Source organism: Taeniopygia guttata, chromosome 8 (genome assembly GCF_048771995.1).
Source record: "Taeniopygia guttata chromosome 8, bTaeGut7.mat, whole genome shotgun sequence".
Classification (NCBI taxonomy): Eukaryota; Metazoa; Chordata; class Aves; order Passeriformes; family Estrildidae; genus Taeniopygia; species Taeniopygia guttata.
In genome coordinates this window covers 1,891,224-1,912,230 of record NC_133033.1, presented here as the reverse complement: position 1 = coordinate 1,912,230, position 21,007 = coordinate 1,891,224, and the positions used below count along the sequence as shown (strand labels likewise).

General features: G+C 42.7%; 1 protein-coding gene and 1 long non-coding RNA gene across 2 annotated transcripts in view; one reads left to right on the top strand and one right to left on the bottom strand.

Moving 5' to 3' along the window:
• ROR1 (receptor tyrosine kinase like orphan receptor 1) overlaps window positions 1-21,007 on the top strand; it is a 147,253-nt gene that overhangs the window by 62,974 nt on the left and 63,272 nt on the right. The gene's annotated exons all lie outside the window — the stretch shown is intronic.
• On the bottom strand, window positions 746-19,359 carry LOC140684642 (uncharacterized). Its single transcript, XR_012057228.1, has 3 exons — window positions 17,874-19,359; window positions 8,278-8,394; window positions 746-5,043 (listed from the first exon to the last, which is right to left on the bottom strand). It is a non-coding gene; the product is annotated as an uncharacterized lncRNA (long non-coding RNA).

Genomic DNA, 21,007 nt, shown 5'->3' with positions numbered 1-21,007 from the left:
CAAGGGAAAGGGCAGTTGTTGTGCTGCTTGTGCTTCAGGAATTCACAGTTCTGTCATTTAAAAGCAAGATTTCAGCCATCCTCGTGGTGTTTGCAAACTAATTGTAAATGGTCTTCCTGGAAACAGCAGAATGAATTTTAAAATGGCCTAAATTTCATTTGCACGAGGCCAGACCTGACTCAAATTCCCACTCCTGTGGTTTTCAGAGAGCCAGCAAGTGGAAATGCATCTCCTGTGAGCTGGTGCCAGCAGAAGCCAGGCAGGGGAGCAGCCCAGAATTTGTATCTTGGACACAAAAATGGCTAAATACAGTTTTGTCAGTGTTTTCTCCTTACAGAGGTGGAAAAAGTCTGTTGCTTTAAACACAGACCACTCTTGTACCTCTTTTCTTACCTAAATAACAGCAATGACAGTGAACAGGTCTTGAGGATTTTTAGAAATCAAATCATTCTGAGGGAAAAAAAAAAAGCATAATTTCCTTAACTTTTAAGATGTGTTAAGAGTGTATAAATCTGAGTATTGGGCCTTGAGGGAGTGCAGTGCTGGGCTTGTGCAGGTGCACACAGTAGTAAAGGAAATAAAACACCCAAAGTGCTCAGTGCTCTTGGTTTATTCAGATCAGTTACTGAATTCTGTATGGAGATGTCCCCCTCCCTGGAGATGATGGAATGGGACACGGTGTTCCTGAAGGCTGCATGCACAAAACTCAGGGTGGTGAGGTTAGGGAGAAACCAGCTCTAGGTTTGTTTTTTTTCCTGAGATAGACCATGAAAATGTCAGTTTTGTACATAAAATATTGCTGTTAGAGGTGTGGAGTGCTTCCCTCCCACCCTGCTCCCTGGGACACCATGGAAGGGACATGGTCAGCAATGGTTTGGGATGGTGATTTATGGCCTTGGACTGCCACAGCCAAGTGTCTGCACTCAAAAAGAGAGAAAATGCCAGCAGAAAGTGGGTGAGAGGTGACAAGTGTCCTCCAGGTGACAAATATCTGCCTGTCTCTTTGCACTTGAGAAACTGGTGATGACTAAATGATGGTGGAAAAAACATTTTGTACATTTGGGGGAAAACCTCAAAGCTGTGATGCTTCTGGGCACTGCAAATCCTTGATTGTGGGTCAGGGATAACCCCTCATTCTGGAGCTGTGGGGAAATGATGATATTTTGTTTAATATCATATCACCAGATATGATATTTATCAGGGTGAGTCCTTCCAGCACCTCAAATTGGTCTGGCACAGCAGCTGGCCAGATGTGCACCCCTGACTAGAAGAGAGCAGGAGAGGCAGGGCCAGCTTGGGCACCAGACACGACCCTGACATCCCTGTTCCCAGCAAAATCCCCTCTGGAAAGAGGGGTGAGGCTTCCTAGCCAAATGTGCTTTTCCTCTGATTATCCAAGCTCTGCAAGGATTCAGATTCAGATGGGACTGAGAATTAAGCCAGGGCAGCACCCAAATGAACCAAAATGGCCCCAAAATGCACGAGCGCTCCCGGGGGCTCTCCCTGGGATCAGTTCTGCTCCATTGGCACCTTGGAGTTCATTGTCCCATTCCAGCTTCAGCCCAGGCAGTCCCATCCTGCTTGTTTTTCTCTCTCCAGCCCACGGTGTTTGTGCTCCTGGGCTGAGATTTGGATCATTTGTCCTTGGTGCCCAGCTGGAGCAGGAATTGTTTTGTGTCCCTGCTCTGTGCAGAGAGCTCAGCATCCCCTGATGTGAAGCCCAGACCCACACACGAAAGCGCACAGAATGTGAAAAATATAAAAATCAAAACCTGAGGCATCATGTCCATCAGCTGTGCAGGGTGCAAGGATGTTCCCATCAGTTCTCCAGCCTTCCCCACCCCCTCCATGTCCTCAGCAGTGGCACTCCGTGGCTGTGTGCCAGGAGGAAGGAGGGGGAAATCCCGGTCTTATTCTTAGTCAGGGAAGGAAATGAGTGATTAAGTGTACATGGGACTCACGAGTGTCCAACTTATTATCAGTGCTGGTATTCCAGCTATGCACAGCACATGGATCAGGGAGAGGGAAAGTATTTCCTGATGGCTGCCTCTGCCTTTCTTCTTGCCTGATGCAGAGATAAGGCCCTGCCCTGATGGATCTGAGCTGTGAGATACTGAGATTGATTAGGTCTGTTACTGAGGGAATAGATCTGATCCCCCCAGTGCAAAGCTCAGTTTCAACTTTGATAGCTCTCAGGCTGTGCTTTTATGTTTTCCCTCCCCTCAAAAAGGGCTTTTATATCTACAAAGAGATGTTGAACTCCTTGAGAAAAATCTATTTGCAGAACCGAGATGGAGAAAACAAAACAGTGTTGGTGCTTTACCTACAAATCTTTGTGGCTTTTGTAGTGACATTGAGTCTGTGCTTGAGTGTCAGCTAAAGCTCCAAGGTGATGAGCATCTCACACAGACATCCTGTTTAATGCTGGAATGACACCTTCCCTCTCTATTTTTATTTATTTCAAACATTAAACAGAGTTTAAACTATTGAAATATATCTACAGCATGGCTGCAAACAAGGAAAAGTACTTTCCCACTGAGAATAATTTACTGCTGTGCTCTTCTTGTAATATTGTGGAATATGAGCCTCTGCTGTCCCTGAAAAGTCCCAAGTGATTTGGGAGATTTGGGACATTTCTGAGTGGGATTTGCACAGCACAGAAACTGCTCAGTGTGAAAAATGGATTTGTAGAAAATTCTCAATGCTGATAGAGAAGCTAGATCAAAGCTGATAGAGATGATAGATCATAGTTAAATGACTTGTTTAAAAAATAGGTTTACACCTTAGCTAAAAAAAAACCCAAAACTTTACAAAATAAGTTTATATACATGAATTATTATAGTAAAAATGTTAGTAATAGTACCTTGTGTACTTCTCCATACATGATAATTGATAAACAAAACCATCAAAAAAGTTTTTTCTGTTCAAGAGAGGGGGAAATGGATTTGTAAAGAATTCTCCAAGCCTGACAGAAGGCTCACACAGTGTACATCTGTATGCAAACCTTGAGATGAGAAATGCTGACTTAGAAATGCCATGGAATGGGACAGACATTGCAGAGAGAGAAATGGAATTAGAAACAAGTTTCAAAGGATGGCCTTGCAAATAAGACCAGATACTTTAGAGAAGTAGAACTGTAAAAGATGTATTGTAGTAGGACCAATGAAGAGTAATTGTAGAGGATTGGCTTTAAGGCATTTACAGCATGGTGTGACTAAAGCTGATAGGCCAAGAAACACTTACTGTAATTAGGAAATAGTTGGCTTCTGATTAAAATAGCATGAATTATAACATCTGTACTGTCTCACCCTTCACATGAAACCGAAAATAGAACAAAAGTTCTTAAAACACCTCTCAGTTACCCCATCTCTGGGTCAGAAAAGGGCTTAATCCAGCACTAACACCGTGCTTTGGAGCAGTTACATCCTTGTGAGCTCTAAGCTGGAGTTCCCTGTGGAATACCTGCTCTGGCAGCTCTGGGAATGCCTTCAGAGCTCCCTTTGGCATCCTTTGGTCTTTTGTGGTTTTGTTTGCTTTGCATCTCACGTGCCTGTTGGTTTCCCAGAGATGTGGAGTTGTTTATCTGGATCATCAGGGAATATCCAATCTGTTGGCATGTAAATACAGCAGCTGCTATTTGTAGGGCTTTTGTGGGGGCTGATCTACAAATTATTCCCCAGTTGTAATCTTTGCTATTGTATTGCACTGCTCGCTCTTGTAAAGTAGATTTATGTGGTTTTAATGTGTCCTGGGTATTAAAAAAAGGCAGGAGTGAATTGTAGACAGATAAATCCTGGGATAGTGGAAGGTGTCCCTGCCTGTGGAAGGAGATGGGCTTTAAAGTCCCTTCCAACCCAAAACATTCTGGAATTCTGTGATGCAAATGAACCTCAGCTGATCACATCTCTGGTCTAATGCTGTCAGAGCTCCCCTCACACAGGTGCTACCCGGGAAGGTGATTTTGGGGAATATGTTCATCCTTCTGCTGTCCTTGGAATGGAAGTGTTCGGGCAGCTGAGCCCAAATCCTCAACCCCAACTCATGGAACCTTTTGGAGTGGTGGCTGTGGCTCTCCTGGCTTCTGCAGGGAGATGTTTGGAAAGGGGAAATCACTCTGGCAGAATTTATCAACAGAACAGTCACTTTTTGGTGTCCTGCAGCAATCTCTGAGAACGTGGAAGGATTTGGAGGTCTGGAGTCGCCGCTGAGCCTGGGCATGGCTGCAGAGCAAAGCCCCAAGTGCTGGATTGCACTGCTGGAGCCAAGTTTTGTAAGCAGCCTCTCAGTTTTTCCTTTCCACCCATTATCTTCACCTCAGGGAGATGACTCACGAGGTGAAGGTTGCTGCTGTGGATCAGGTTTGGGGCCAGGCCCACAGCCCCGGTGTTTCCAGGCTGCCGGATCCCGGGATGGCTTCATGGAGCAGTGCTGAGCACCACGTTATTGCAACATGTTAAATTGCTTTAAACACAGCCAACCTCCCCATCATGCTTGGGGTTGATCATTGCCATATTTGTAAAAGGAAAGCTGAAGACGTTTTCTTGGCACGGTCCAAACTCCACCACACAACCCCGTAACGTGATCCGGGGCTGGAGGAGCTTTAGGACTTGTAGGGAAATGAACCCTGGGAGCTTCATGGGGATGCTGAAACCCTCAAGGATGTAAAGACTTTTAAAGCAGTAATTTCACTTTAGAAGTAATTTCACTTTAGACTTTTAAAGCAGTAATTTCACTTTGTTGAATTAGGTTTGGGCAGTTTTACTTCTAAGACCTTCCAGGTTCATTCTGGTTATCTCAGAGCCCCGTGTGACACCCCCCAGATAACATAAGTGGCTGCAGTTTACTTTTGCTCTTAAACTCTGCATTGAAAGAGAGCCTGGAGGTGTGCATTTGTTTTTATTAACACTTGGCATAGCCCAAAATGCACAGTCTTGATAAATATGGGGTGGCTGAGGTGGCTGTTAACTCCAGAGGTCTCTGCATTTGTTTTCCATCCATCCCTCACAGACCCTGCAAAGGGAGAGCTCCAGCTGGCTCAGGAAGCTGTGAAAGAAAAGCTCTGAGGTGAATACACCAGATTATTGTACTTAAAAACCTCAAATCTCATTTGTCAGCTAAACACAGCATTAGAGTTAAAATACAAAAAATAGTGAAGGATAAATATTTCAGCAATATCACTCCACTGAGGAGACTTTTCTACATTACTGAACACCACCGCCACATATTTATAACAAAATGTCCTGTGGATTTCAACAATGCATTCAGTCATTTGCTGAGGAACTTCTGGAATACCATTGTTTCCAGCCATGACTTTATTTTGTAGGTAAATCTCAGGTTTCAAAGCTATTTAATGTTATTATTCAGGCACCTCTCCTCTCCCCCTGCCATTCTCTCAGTGTGCCTGTGCCACTCAGCAGTCCCTGTTGATTAGACCCTGTTGAGAAACGAGCAGGTGAATGAGCTTTTTGTGCTCTTGGCCACTGGGATATGGGAAGCCAGGAATGAAGGTTTCCATCGCCCCAGTGGGTTTTTAACTCTCTGAATTCCTGGCTTAGGACAAGGTGGGTTCAGCACGCCCTTTGTGTTTACTTCTCCTTGTGATGGAGCCTCTTCTGTTCTGGGAGTTGTGTAGGAATCCTTCTGGCCACTTGAGCAGGAGAGTTTTGTAATATTTTTTCCCCTCCTGAAACACTTTACATTTTCACATCCAATAGTTCTGCTGTCTTTTGGCCAGGCCTTGATTTGGGAATTGGATCAGCAGGTAGGTGGTCAGCAGAGAAGAACACCAAAATTTCCAATTTAAATTCTGGAGGAAGGAAGGAAAAAGGAGTTTATAAAAGTACAGTCTCACTAATGCCTTTAGACATGCTCCAAAGTGAGACATATGAACTATAAATAAATATGAGCTAATGGGTTCCCATCATGCTGTCATGCTTTGGGGTGATACTGCACTATAAATAAAGTGATGGCTATAAACAATAAACAAACCCAAGGAATGGCTGGAGCTGTGCCAGGGGAGGGTTAGGTTGGATTTTGGGAAAAGTTCTTCTCCCAGACTCCCCAGGGAATGGGCACAGCCCCGAGGCTGCCAGAGCAGCTCCAGGAGAGCTTGGACAGCACTGCCAGGGATGCCCAGGGTGGGATTTTGGGCTGTCCTGGGCAGGGCCAGAAGTTAGACTTGATGACCCTTGTGGATCCCTTCTAACTCATGATATTCCCTGATTCTGCAAGTAAAATATCCTGAAATTTCCTGGAAAAAACTCCACATTTTTCTTAATTTTCATTAAAATACTTCCCAAATCTATCTGGAAGCTCTGAGAAACTCCTTTGAATGAAAGACATGAATAAAATAAACCCCCCAAATCAACACCTGTCCCTCAGCCAAAGGCCACACAGTTTTCCATCACTCCAGAGACTTGGAGAGTGGGAAGGGATGTACAGGGATGTGGTACCTCAAAGTATATTTGTAATTATTATGATTCAACCTTTGCTAATGGTTACCACAGGGTGTCTTTGAGATGCCACATTCTCCTCTCCAAGCTCAGCTCTGTGGGAAATGGTAATTCCCTCAAAGTGGGCGGTGTTGGATAGGAAAGGGAAAAACCAAAGGGAAAGAGAAGTTTTAACATAGTCCAAGGCAGTGCTGGGTGAAAGTGAGAAATGGAAAACACAGAGCAAGTGTCAGGAAAGAAAAATCCTCATTGCAGGATTTGGTAGCCTCGAGGATTAACTATAAAAGTAGGTGGTGGGAACTCTGTGCTTGGTTCAGCTGCAGCAACATCACAAAAACTTTTCAGAGAGCAGGAGGGAATGGTTTTGCATAGGGAAGAGGCAGGAGTAGGTGGAAATATTGCTGATTTCCCAACAGAAGAGGGGAAAGTGAGACATTGGTTCATTGAAGTTCCAACATGATTTCACTCCTGCTTGTTGCCAGGTTAACCAGCAATTGTTGATTAAACAAACTGAAAAGCATTCTTCTGGCCAGGTCTGACCATGGCACCATTTTGGGGTTTTTATAAGGTGTTAAATGAGATTCTGACATGCTTGGATGTGCAGATGGGCTGATGTGAGCCTCAGAGACCCTGAGGGTCTGACCTGCCTCGCTGGGACTGTCAGGACAGCAAGCTCATGCATTTTGGAAGCTTTTTGACAATTTAAAAAGCACTCAGTCCAAATAGTTAATCTGTCTGTCTCTCTCTTCCTCCTCCCCAAGATTCAAAGAGAAGGGAGCCAAGGGAAAAATTATTGGAGCACAGCATGCCTGTTCCTTTTTCTAATGTTAATTGTTACAATGTTAAATTGTAGATATTTAAAATATTATAAAAATATACTTCTTTAATAAAAACCAATATATTTTATAAAAACCATAATACTATTATTTAAATTGTTATCATAAAACAATATATTTTATATAATAATATTAAAATAGAAATGTTTTATTTATTCAATAGAAAATACATTGAATATTATATTATTTCTTATAAGATATAAAAATATAATTTAGAAATAATAATTTAGTCTAAAATATATGTAATAATATTTTATCTATATGAATAATATATTATCTATAATAAAAATTTACTAATATATTTAATAATATATTATCTATAATAATATATTATATATAATAATATAGGTAATATATTATCTATATTAATATAATATATTATAATATATATTAATAATATATTATCTATATATAAGATATATTAATAACTCATATATATTATATATAATATAATATCTATAATATATATTATATATTGAATAATATATTATCTATAATAACATATTATATCATTAATATAGTAATAATATATTATATAATAATGTGGATATATATATAATTATCATATTATTGTGTATATGTTAATATCGTGTATACAATATTATTGTGTATATGTTAATATATACAACACTATATTAAATTATATTTATATAGAAATATATGTTTTTTAAAACTATCCAGGAGTATGAACATCCAGCAAGACAAATGGCATTTAATCCTGACTTCTCAAAACCCAAATTGAAACTTTTTGTGATGCAAAAGGGGTGAATTGTTAGCAATTATTCTGATTTCCTCTTGTTGCATTGACTCCCTCAGCACTATCTCCATGCTCCCTAAAATGCAGCATTTTGGAGCAGCCAGAGGAAGCAGCTGCAGGAGAATTTTCATAATCCAGGAAACAAGTTCAAATAGTCCCAATATTTATCAGTCAATGTCAGGATAAATTTATTGGGGAGCTGAACTGAAATTATGATAGATCCATTCCATACCTGTTGTTTCTCTTCCTGCACTGTGTGCTTTTTCTTTCCTGGAGGTATTAAATAGCTCCATAAATCCTGGTAATCCTTCATTCGTGGGATTTAAGGGAAAAAACTCCAGGAAGAAGACTGTCAGGAGAATGGACAGTTATTTCCAGAGCATGTGCTGCAATAAAACTCATTGTTGGAGTGTGAGAATGGCTTCTGTCACAGAAAGGAATCAGCTCGAGGAGGTGGTTTCTTATAACAACTTTTTTTCAGTCTCACAGCAATTTTATTTTTTATTCAGATGGAAAAATAAGCATTCTCCTCAGTTCAGGAGAATTTTTTTCCCCCAAATATGAATTATTGTGCTGCTGGTGTGGTCAGACTGGAAAGCTCTTTTAGGGTGGGGATGAATTGCCTCACAAATTTTAGTGCTTGTTGGCCAGTAAGAAAAAGGTGCTGCTCCTTTTTCTGCAGGTGTTGTACCTGGGGTTAATGCTGGGGATCTGTGCAAACCTGGGAAGAACCTGGAATAATGAGCAGAAACTGTGAGATGGAATTCCTAAGGATGCCCTGCGTCAATACGGCAATTAAACCAATCTGAGTAATTACAGAAAGCCCATTTGCACTTTATGAGCTGTGTGAAAATCCCAAACTGGTTTGGGTTGGAAGGGATTTAAAGCCCATCCAGGGTGTCCCAGGGTGCTCCAAGCCCTGTCCAGCCTGGCCTTGGACACTGCCAGGGATGGCCACAGTTCTCTGGGAATTCCATCCCAGCCCTCCCCACATTCTCAGGGAACAGCTCCTTCCCTACATCCCCTTTAACCCTCTTACTCACCACTCTCATATTGCAGCCCAATCCAAGCTTCATTAAAAATGTGGGGTTTGGTTTAATCCGAATTAGTTTTACTTTTACAGCTTTTCCCCAGGTTTGTATCAGTGATTTAGTAACAAGTCCTTTATTTCTGTAATTATTCTTAAAGAGTAGAGAGGGTCAGATTGGAGCCTGGTATTTAATTTTATTTCAAAAAATCTCACTGCTTGGAAAGCCTGACCTATTATCTAAAGCTGGAGCTGATCTGTCCTTTTCCCTCTCTTGGACAATCTCATTTCAAATAGATGCTATAAATAAAATTATAGCTCAAAGCACCATAAAATGTAAAATAATTCTTCTCATCTCCATCCTCTGCTCTGCACTTTTAAGAAGATTTATTATTACACAGGTTTTTCTGTGAATAAATCTGCATTTCCTAGAATGCTCCTTGGGTGTAATTCTTTAAAGCTCACATATGAAATGTGAAGAAAACCACAAATATAATCCCAAAACCAGTTTAGTGGAGGAGCTCTGAGCTGGAGCAATCCTGATCCATGGAAAAGCTCTGATGCCTTCAATGGATTTTGGATCTTGGCCCACGGTTCTGCCTTCCCACCTTGTTCCCAGCTGCTGAAGTGCCTTAAAAGCGGCTAAAAATACATTTAATAGTTCTGGAACATTATTTAGTGTATGTGAGGAGCTGTTTTAGGTGCCTCCTTGAGCTGTGGGTGGTCCGTGGCTGTCTCTGCTGGTCCCATGGGCTGTGCTGAGGGAAGCTGGGAGCCTCTGGAGTGGACAATTCCCAGGTAGCCAGCAGAGTTTGGAGAAGAAAAATAAATAGTGACACTGGTGTGGAAAAGAAACAAAAAAATGTTTGATTCTAAACCAGGAAATTTTGGTTTTTAGGAGAGAATGCACCTTCAGGAGGTGGGAATGTAGGGATGATGGGAATGATAGATTGGACACATTTGGGTGTGGGATATCCCTGAGCTCTCTCATCCCCATCCTTTCCTCCAAGGTATTTCTCTTTCTGAATTATGAGATAGGGAGAGACACAAAGACTTTATTTCTCTTTATTTCTCAGAGGCACCAGTTTGAAAAATATGGATTTCAATTTCAAGGAATCTGTTTAAACTGTTGTCCTGAGGTGTGTGGAGTTTTAATTTTTTTAGTTAGTGTTTGGATTTAATGTGTGAGATGGTATTTTTGTTTGGACTTAAATGTTTATTAGTTTTTATTTATATTATATCCTTTTAAACTGTTAGTTCCATAGTATTTTATGCTAATAAATTAAAAATGAAATTGTAGCTCTCTCTCCATAAGGCTTTTTAATGATAAACTGTTTAATTAAGAAATTACACTTAAATTATTTTTATTTTTAACTTAATAACCAACTACTTGTGGTTTGTAATGTGTGCTTTTTAATCTAATGATATAATATTACTTAAATTCATGAAGACTAGTTTCTGTCTTAAAATTTCTATCTTGCTTTATATATATTATATTTTAAAACCTTAAACTTCAAGATTTTTACAATGTGATATTACACACTTCTATTTAAACTATACACTCATCATCTTAGTTCTGTTATTTAATTTTGGAAATTCTCAGCAGGGAGCAGCTGTGGCTGCCCCTGGATCCCTGGAAGTGCCCAAGGCCAGTGGAAGGTGTCCCTGCCCATGGCAGGGGTGGAATCTTTTAATCTGGGATTCTCTAATCCTGTGAAATCAGCAGAGAATTCTCTGAATTCAGCAGAACTTGGGTAAGATGTCAAAATGTTGGGATTTTTTTGGGAAAGATGTGGTGCTTTTTGGGAAAGGTGCTCTTGGAGGGCACTGCTTTTAAGTCCAGCATTTTGCCCGACCACTGCTCCATCCATTCCCCTTCCTGTGGTTTATCCATTCACATCCTGGGTTCTTTTGGGCAGGGATGGATCCCATCCTCTCTCAGCAGGCAATTCTGGTGGCAGCAGCACCAGGGATATTTCCTCCAGCCTTGTCTCAGGAAATGCTTGACAAAAGGCAGCTGTAGCAGTTCCCAGCTCACAGCATTTCTGAATCATTTCAACCAGAACAAAACCCAAGGATTTGGGATAACTTTGAGCTTTGGAAAAAGTTTGATTCTGCTCTAAACTTGAGCACTGGTGCTTTACTCTCTGGAATAAAAGCCGTGCCCGTGAGCATCTGTGAACTCTGCACAAGTTCAAAAACCAGAACCAGACCCACACTTTGTGGCTTCAGCCCATCTTTCATTCATTAATTTCTAAAGTATTTTATGGCCTTGGTTATCTGGCTGCTTCCTGATGCCTTTAACAGCTTCCTCAGAGCAAGTGAAGGTAATAAATTTACAATCCCCATTCTTAGGGTAGTCATAAGCAGAGTCAATTACTTTTAAATAAAATAAAAAAAGGAGGAGGGGGGTTTCATCGTTTGATCTCTGGATGTCTGGCAGCTTGTAGGGAAACAATGCAAATAATGCCTGTGACTGATGAAACAGAGAGGAAGAAAATCTGATAATTGGCCATGCAGGGAAATGTATGAAGTGGAAGATGCTGGATCAATCATGGAGCTGGGCTTAGGAAGGGTATTCCCAGCAGCATTCCCAGCTCAGGGCCCTGGTGGCAGCACAACTTGTTAATCATCACACCATCAGCCTGGCCAGAGTGCAGCTCCATAACTCAGCCTTTTGTGTTGCCCTGGATGCTATCGAAGCATTCCTGGAACAGTCATTTCCTTCTCGACCTCCATGGAAACAGCCATAAAACAATTCTGAAAATGTCAGGAGAAACTGCATCTAATGGGGCAGCTTTGGCCAAAGAAAACATACTTCAGTTTTGAAGCGTTCCCACCAAAACACTGAAATCTTAAAGCTACTAATAGGCTGTGCATCAGTGCCTGAGCACTTCAGCGTGACATTTAATAAAATGTAATTCATATCCCAGCCCTGCTGAAGTCACACCAACCACCAAGGGACACTGGAAACTTTCCAGAAGGGATCACACAAAGAGGGAAGGGCACCAGGGGCAGAGAGGGACCAGCTGGCTCGAGTGTGCCACCAGCATCCCAGCAGGAAGGGTGGCAAAGGCTTCAAACCACCCCACACTCTGTCAATGCCCTGGGAAGGGTTGGTTGGTGTTGTTGGCAGATGTGGCACACAGCACATTTCACAACAAGGAAAATGTGACACCTCGGAGCGAGCCTGTGCTGACAGCAGCAGGGCCTGTCCATGCCTTTTATTCCTAGAATTTGGCTTTTTTCTGATGCTGCTTCTGGGCAGCAGGGAAAAGGAGAAGATTGTTCATGATTTAAGTTGCCTCTTGAAAAGCAGGTCTCTGGATGGCACCTCTGGGATTTATTCCACAAATTCTACAATTCTCTTACTTTTCCATCCCTGAATCAAGATGTTCAAATTCACAGGCTCATCGATTTTCCAATATGATTCCACCAGTTCTATTTCTGCCACCCCAGCCAAGGATCAGTGAAGTCCTTGGATGGGACAGCCCAACACTCCAGGGGAACAGGAGAAGCTCCTTCTTATTTTTTGGCACAGGACAATTCTGTGCTGTGGACCCCATGAGGGGCCATGGGAAGGGTTTGACAACCACTGGGAATGCTCCATGTGCCACAGAAACCCCACTGAGAGTAAGATCCTGGAATGGTTTGGGTTGGAAGGGACCTTAAACATCATCCCATCCCACCCCTCTGCCATGTTTAGGGACACCTCCCACTATCCCAGGGTGCTCCAAACCCCATCCAGCCTGGCCTTGGACACTTCCAGGGATGGAATAACTTCCCTGAGGCACAGATGAAGCAGAAGATCTTCCAGACTTCTCCTTTCCCTCCTCCACTGGAAGGCACCCACCATAAAAGCCTTCCCAGGGCCTTTTTTCCATCACCAAAGTCCCTTTTGATGCTCTTTCTCCCTAAAAGCAAACTCTGAGGGACACTCAGATCAATAAAACACATTTCAGTGTGGAAGGAGCAACATGGAATGGTTTAAGCAAATCCATGCTTGTAACTCCTTAGGAATACTCTGGAGGGTCAAAGGTTGAAGCCAGTCCCTTTGAAGAGTCCCACGCTGCTGAACTTTTCAGGGAAGCTTAGCAGGAGTGTTAATTGAGTGGAGTCACACATGGAACACACTTAACGTGTTGTGCACCCAGTAAAACTTTAACAAAAACCCTCAAACCCATTTTTCCTGAATGTATTCCAGAGCCCAGTCCAGCAGATATTTTAAGTAACTTTAGTAAAGTTAAGTTTAGTTGAGCTGAGGTTTAGGTTTGTGCTTAAATACTCAGCTGTAAGAGGGTTCATATCCAAAAGGGACTAGAACCACAAAACTCAGCCCGAAATGCCAAAGATGCCAGATGATCCCAAGCTCCTGAGCCTGAAGGAATAATTATTGTGAATCCCTGTCCATATATTTATCTGTTTTAGGAGCATCTCACAGTGTATTTGTTAGGTAAATGGACCATGTTAATTGAAAATCCATCCTTCTCTGCTGTGTCACACACAGTCCCTGCCTCTCTTCCAAAATACTTCATATTTATAAATATGAGTTATTTCTAGGTTCTTGTTTATATAAAAAAATATTGATTATAGGAGAACTTCAGACAGTTTGTCCCAGAAGTTCCTGTTTAAATTCCTTTTCCATTAACAACACAAATACTTCTTTTTTCCTTTTTTTTTTTTTTTAAAGAAATAAACCATGAATAACTAAAGGTTTTCACCATGTAATTAATATATCACCACCCTGAAAAGGCTCAAACTTTCCTCAAGGTGTATCAGCAAAAGCAGACAAAACATCCTGGAGTTATTTTTCCAAAGGATGGTCGGAATTGGCGTTGCAGTAAATCCCAAATGCCAGTGCAGCCGTGCTTATCCTCCTTTCCAAGGGAAGGCAGCTCGGAAACTTGGAAGCCCTTTTGGGGGACAGCCCTTGCTCCAGGTGCTCCTTCCCAAGCTTTGCAGGGAGGGATTATCAGAATGTCAATTAATGGGATGATGGCACCAGCAAAAACAGCGTCCTCAGCTGAAAAACAGCTCAGAAAAACTGAAGGGAAGCGGCCACATCCAGTGAAATATTTTCCCAGGAGAAGCCTTTTGGTGTGGGCTGGGAAGAAGATTCCCACTCTGTCCCAGAGCTTTTGGGTGGGGTGTTGGTTCCCTGTGAGCACCGGTGGAAAATGTGGATTTCCTCCAGATGCCAAAGCAGGAGCCCCATCCAGGAGCACAGAGCAGAAACCTTACTTGGACTAAAAAGAGGTTCCAAATAAAACCACAATTCTTAACACGGGAAAAAATGGGAGAAGCTTGATGTGGGCCCCCTCATGATACTGCTTTGGTGCATCGTTAGTAATTCTCTCTGGGATTTATTCCACAAATTCTGCATTTCTTTTACTTTTCCTGCTCCTATCCCTTCATCAAGATGTTCAAATTCACAGGCTCATAGATTTTCCCATATGATTCCATCAGTTCTATTTCTGCCACCCCAGCAAACACTCAGTGAAGTCCTTGGAATTGCACCACTCTCAAATTTATAATTAGAAATATTTTAATTGCTGTCTCTCATGGAGAGGAAGATAACTTATCTCTCCTAAAAATAAACAAATCCAAATGGAAAGAATTCATTCATCATTAAATCATTCTCTACAGAAAACCTACAAGCAAGATGGATGATGCTGGGGAGAGATAAGAGGATTAGAAATATAATTTTAAAATTGTCTTAAGGGGGAAACTTTACACCCACAGGAGTTAAATGATACCCACATCAGTTACAGAGAATTAGCTCAGCTCAGCCCCAGTTAAACAAAGATATTAGCAAAATAAAGCTAGAAAAATAAAATTATAGGCAGCTTCTTTCAAAGCTGTGCTGTGTTTCAAAGAGCAGAAACAATCAAGAAAGGAGAAATGAAATATTTGACAAATTCAGAAGGTTTTGAAGTGGAGTTTAAATATTGTCTGAATAGGTTAACATAGATTTTTTAAATCCTTTCCACACATTGTGGAAGAGGGTATGATACTGTGTATTAAAATAAAATACTCTAGGGTACGAAAATAAAATACTCCAGGCTGACAAGTTGAAGACTTGACAATCTGGAGCTCCCAGGAACTGAAGGAACCTGGGATAAATGCAGGAATCCACAGGACAGCCACAGAAAAACTGCTTCTAATAAAGAGCCCACTTCAGCTTTCATCAAAACCTTGAAACCCACCCAAGTCATGGCCAAACTGCTGAAATTGGGTTCAGTGCCCTTGTCTCTGAGCACAACTTGATTTCAGGCAATAATCTTTGGGATGGCCACTCCAGCCTTGAAAGATGAGCACTTCCACTCCCACTCTTCCCAAAGAGAGGCACTTCCACCAACATTTCCATGCCACATCAAGAGCAGCAGGGTGAAATTTTGTTCTTTGGATAATCCTCCAGCCCTGCAATATTTTGTTTCAGATGGATGAATTTTTCCCCCCCGCTTTTCTCTGGGGCTTTTCTGAAATATTGACATTAATCTGCTCAGTTGGAAGCGACCCAAGCTTCCGTATTTCTTATCCTCCCCGCTCGTCTGCACTTCAGAGATGTTTACCAAAAGGCCTGGATTGCATTCCCATAAATCCTGGGATTCAGCTTTGCTGTGATATTAATTTATTGGTGCATTTTCAACATCAATTACTCTCTATCTCAACAGACATAATTCTCTCTTCAAAGCACAGAGAGAACTCTGCAGCCCTTGGCTTTCCTCATCCCCTCCCTCTGCTCTGGAGGCACCGGGATGTGGCCAAAGGCATCACTGAGAAGGGTCCCTACTCCCTTTTTTGGGGATTTTGGGATTCCTGATGTCCTGCTGGAATGCTGCTCCAGAAGTTGGCATCAAACCCACGTTTGTGTTTGTAGCAAGGAGCTGGAATTGTGGTGGAAGCTCAAACATCTAAATGGGAGAGCAGGAGGGGGCAAAGGCTTTCCAAATGCCAAGATTTTAAACCAGTTTTAAGGTTTGAAGTTGAAGGGAAGCCATCAACCCTTTATTTTCTTAAACCTGCACAGCAGGAATAAATACCTACAGATGTGCACATCTGCATTCCAACCCAGAGCTCCCCACTCCACCAGGCATAGGGGAAAACCATTCCAAGTCTTGACTCCTTCAAATGAAAACTTGCAGAAGAAAATTCTTTGAAAAAGATCTTCATCCCAGATCTATTCCCCATGTTATAGGGAATATTAGGATAAATATAAATATTAGGATATTGCAGGGAGAAGTGATGGGAAGGAAAAAACTGCTTTAGTGGAAAAGAGTTTCATTCATGCCTTCATTTTCTTCCTTCTGTTGGAATGTAAGTGGGGCCTTGGAAATGAAAAATAACTTCTTTTTTGGTGACCTGGTTCAGCCTGGAAGTGCTGTTGCAGTTTAAGAAATGCCTGTCAGCCCATCCCTGATGCAGAGGGGGAAAATGAGAAGCACATGGGGCTTTGATCCCAAATCTGACAGAGTTTTCCCCTCATCCCCTGCCCTCGGAGCTGCTCAGGGTGGGAGATTTGCAGCCTGTGCTTTCTCAAAAATGGGAGCATTTCCCTGCTACTTTTGGCCAGAATTAATTATCATTGAATACGAATTATAATTATTGCCCCTTGTTTTTTCATTCAGCATCTCAGAAGTTTTCGTTTCTGGGTAGTGCAATGAGAAACTCCCAGTTTTCCTTTTTTTTTTCCTAAAAACCCAAATCCCTTCCTTGCATGAGGTGTGAGACCTGCAGGTGCTATGAGGGGATTCCAGAGGCAGAAAACCCCTACATTTTTTCTCACTTTCTTTTTCCCCAGTTGCCCAATCAGCCCAACCAGAGCTGGCTCCCATGAAATAATGGAAAATTCTTATTTTCAGCCCACCACCCCTTTGAGATTTATTCCTGTGCAGCTGCCACAGGAATTCCAACCTCCCTTTTAGTCTAATTTTTCCCTACTTTCCCCCTTATTCCTATATATATTTTCTCCCCAGTTCTATATATTATATTTATATATCTATTTCTCTATCATTCATTTAAATTCCCCTATTTTGTCCAACAGTTATTCTTCAGTAGGTTATTAATTCTGGTGGAAAGGGAGTGATTTTTCTGCAGTCCCTCTCCATTGGGATACCTTTCCATCTTGCCCCACTAAACTGCAGCACAGATGTTAAGCACATTTCACTGTGCAGTCAGCCTGTGCATATTTTTAACATAACTTGTCTTGAAAATATTTATTCAAGCCAAGACAACAGAAAATTAGAGTAATTTGATTGCTCAGGCTTAAGGAATAGATTACTACTGTTCCAGATGTAAGGAACAACAGACTACTTGCTCTCTCCAGGCTGAAAAAAAACCCCTTTGGCTCCTGATCCCAACCATATTTGCTATTATGTTCCCAGTAAATCTTTTAAAAATTGAACACTTTTAAAGATTTTCACTTCCAACTTCTGCCAGCCGGCGTAGGGAGAATTCCAGCCCCAAAGCAGCTTGTTAGCAAGGGGTTCAAAATGGGCCCTGCTCCAAGGGGCAATTCCAAAGTGAGGTTATAAATCATCCTTGCTGGGGAATCAGGGTGCCAGATATCTCTGGAGCTCACTTGGGGCTTGGAGCATTCAGGGTTTTCAGCAGGCAGGGCTGATTTAATTCCAAAATGAGGCATTTGGCACAAAAGTTGCATAATCTGGTTTGCAGGTTGTTTTTTTTTCTCTTCTCATCTTCAACTAAATTTTTTTGTTGTTGTTGTTTAGCTCTGCAGTTATCACTCCAACTTTGGACCTGTTTTAATTGGGTTTTCCCCCTCTCTCTGTGTGACTTACCTGCAGTTCCCATTTTTATGCCGATTCTTTGTATCACCCTCCGTGTTTCTGAGTGGGTGGAAATGTGCAATAGCAAAGCCAGATTTGCTTTGAAAGGCACTGATTTGCCTTCCCAGGATTTAAAAGAAGTATTCCCAATAGCTTGTGTTAGTAAGGGCTTGTGCAATCAGACATCAGGAGATTGTGGGAGGAGATTTTAAGGTGAACTTCTCTTCATGTGAGAGCTGCTGACACAAAACCACGTCACAGCTCCTCAACACAGATGATGGACAGATATTTTGCTAAAACTACCACTTTGCTGTGGGTCTCATCTCCATTTCCCCCCCAGTACCATTTTCCTTTATTTCTGGGGGGTATTTACCATTTTTATCATTCTCAAAGACAGAAAGTCAATGATTAATAAAGCAAGCATTAAGGTGGAAGGTCAGATGTTGTTAAAGAAAGGATCATTCTCAGGCTGTCTCTGGTGTTCCCTCCAAACCCTCTGCTGATCCCTTCTCCATAGGCTGCTCTGTTTATCTGGAAGATTATTTTTCAAGGTTTAGCTTTCTCTTTTTTTTTCCCTCTGACCTTTTTCAACAAAAAAAAGTCTGTGTAAGGTTTTCCAGAGCCTGCACCATGCAGCTTAAAGCATCCTTCATTACAGATCTCCCTCTCTGTGCCACCAGCTGACTCTGCTCCAGCAGGGCATGGAAAAGAGACAGAAAACCTTTGCTCCAGTGCCTGCTTTTACTTCAGGAATTTTCTCATTTAGGGTGAAGATGTGCACGAGGAGATAGCCAAGAATTCCTCTTGTACAACAATAATTGTTCTTGTACAACAGCTGCCTGTGTTTAAAATGATTTCCTTAAATCCATCCTTCTTTTCTGTATTCTGGACTGTAAAGATATTTCTGCAGTAATGGCAGATTTTTCTCCTCTCAGATCTGAGTGAAGGAGTCGCTCAGTGAAGTAAAGCACCAATTCTGCTCCTTTTTGGACAAACCTTGGGCCTCCCTTAGCCTGGGTATAACCATGGGCATCCTGAGGGTCCTCCTTAAAGCCAGGTTTAGTGCAGAACAGCCCTTGGGCTCACAGCTCCCTCAGTCTGAGCTTTGAAAGCAGAATCTATAAATGGATAAATGAATTTGGGCTGCTGCTGAGGCGTGGGGAGCTCTGTGTGGGCTCTGGCAGCTGCAAGTCTGAGCTGCCTGAAGTGAGAGCTGCTTCCTTCCTGTCCTTCCAGGGCACCCTTTGAGGAATACAAATGTTTGTGTATAAAAGGTCGTTAGGGGCTGAGTTACTGCTGAAATCCCAGCACCTTCTGTCATTTTCCACATAATAACCAGGATGGAGCAGAGCACCCTCGGCAAGGGAACTCCAGCCCCGCTGCTAAACTGCCAGCCCAGTGAAAACAAAAACCTTCATTTTCCTCATTTGTCTGCTTTTTACCCAGCCAGCAACTGCTCTTATTAGATCTCCAGGAGAAATCCTGGGATTCTAAAACTGCTGAGTACACACAAGCGGTGCCACGGTGTCCTCGCCCCGTGCCAAAGCAAATCCTGCAGTTGAGCAATTCCTGTGCTCCGTGTTTGCGTGAGCTGGAGCCTTTGGTGGGGCTGAGCTGCTTGCAGGAGGAGCTGACAACCTCTGCAGGTTATTGAGGTGCCACCAGCAAATTCTGCTGCCTTGGATTTCATTTCATTTCATTTAATTTCATAATTTCATTCCATTTAGTTTAATTCCATTCCATTCCATCTAGTTTAATTCCATCCCATCCCGTCCCATCCCATCCCATCCCCACCCCACAAACTCCGCAGTGGGATCAGGATCAGCCCCTCTGGCTCAGTGGGTGCTGCTGGGTTTTGCTCTCGTGGTTCTTTTGTGTCTCTCAGGTCACAGCAGGATGTGCCAGAAAATTCCCAAGCAAGAGTCAGTCAAAGCTGTGGTTCCTGCCCCCACCACCAGCCCAGATCACTCCAAATTCCATCAATCCTGCCCCTATTTTATGTCCCAGGCTGCCAAACCCCCACGTCTGTCAGTCCCTAGAGCTCAGTGAGGTGGCACTGGTGGCTGCCGAGCCCCTCTCCTGAGCTGTGTAAATAAACATTCCATTTAATTAAATCCTGGAGCCTGCTGAAGTGGCCTGCAGCAGATGAAAGGGGCTGCAGGCTGTCAGCCCGTGATGGTTTGGAAGGGCTTTCAAACATTTCTGTGCCTTTCTTTGCTTTTACTTTGCTGCCTTTATTTTCCTTGCTTGTAGCTTGTAGAGCAGTTGTGAGCTAATAGCTTTGTAAGGCACTTCTCGTGCACTTGTGCAGCTCTCAGAAGTGCTCAGCATTTCCTAATTCAGTGGCAGCTTTTCTGGAGGCCTCAATGGGAGCAGCAGCGAGCCCAAGAGCCTCTTGAAAAACCACACTGCTTTCTCTGGAGTTCTGTTTGACTCTGCACAGAATAAAGGCAGCAGCACCACAAGTGATAATTGAAGCAGTGGCAATTCCAGCACATTCCTGGATGTCTGTTTGATCCCAGTGCCACCAGCCACTCCTTTCCACGGGGCTGCACTCAGGGCAGGGGACACACAAATGTTAATTTGTTGTTAAGGGTTAATTGCTAAGGAGGAATCCCTGCTCAAATCAAACATGTCCCTGGGAAAATTCCTCTTTTCTCTCGCTGTCTGTTGGTTTTGCTCCAAGTTTAATCACTCAGGGCAGGGAATCTCCTGGCCTCTCTCCAGCCTGGCTCTTTCCCATCACAGTGACACTTGGGACCGCTGGGACTTTCTTCTGAACCCAGCAGATGAGCAGCCAGTCCCACCACGCTGCTCTCTGCTGACTTCCAAAGGTTCTGAAGTATTTTTGTATTTATTTATTTGAAATGTAAACCCACCTGCACTGCTTTGCATAAATACAAGCCGAGGTTGCCAGGACTGCTGTGTCTGCAGCTCAGTGTTTATCCCTTGGAGCTGAGATCAGGCTCTGGGCCTGGCACAGAGTCAGGGATAATGGCACTCAGGGATAGTGGCACTCAGGGAGCCAAATCCGAAAGCTTGTGGCACTCCTGGATCTGTGCCCACTGGTCAGGGCTCCCTCCAGCACAGTGGGAGCCCTCCCAGAGCTGGGAAGCACCACATGGATATGGGCAGGAGCTCCAGGG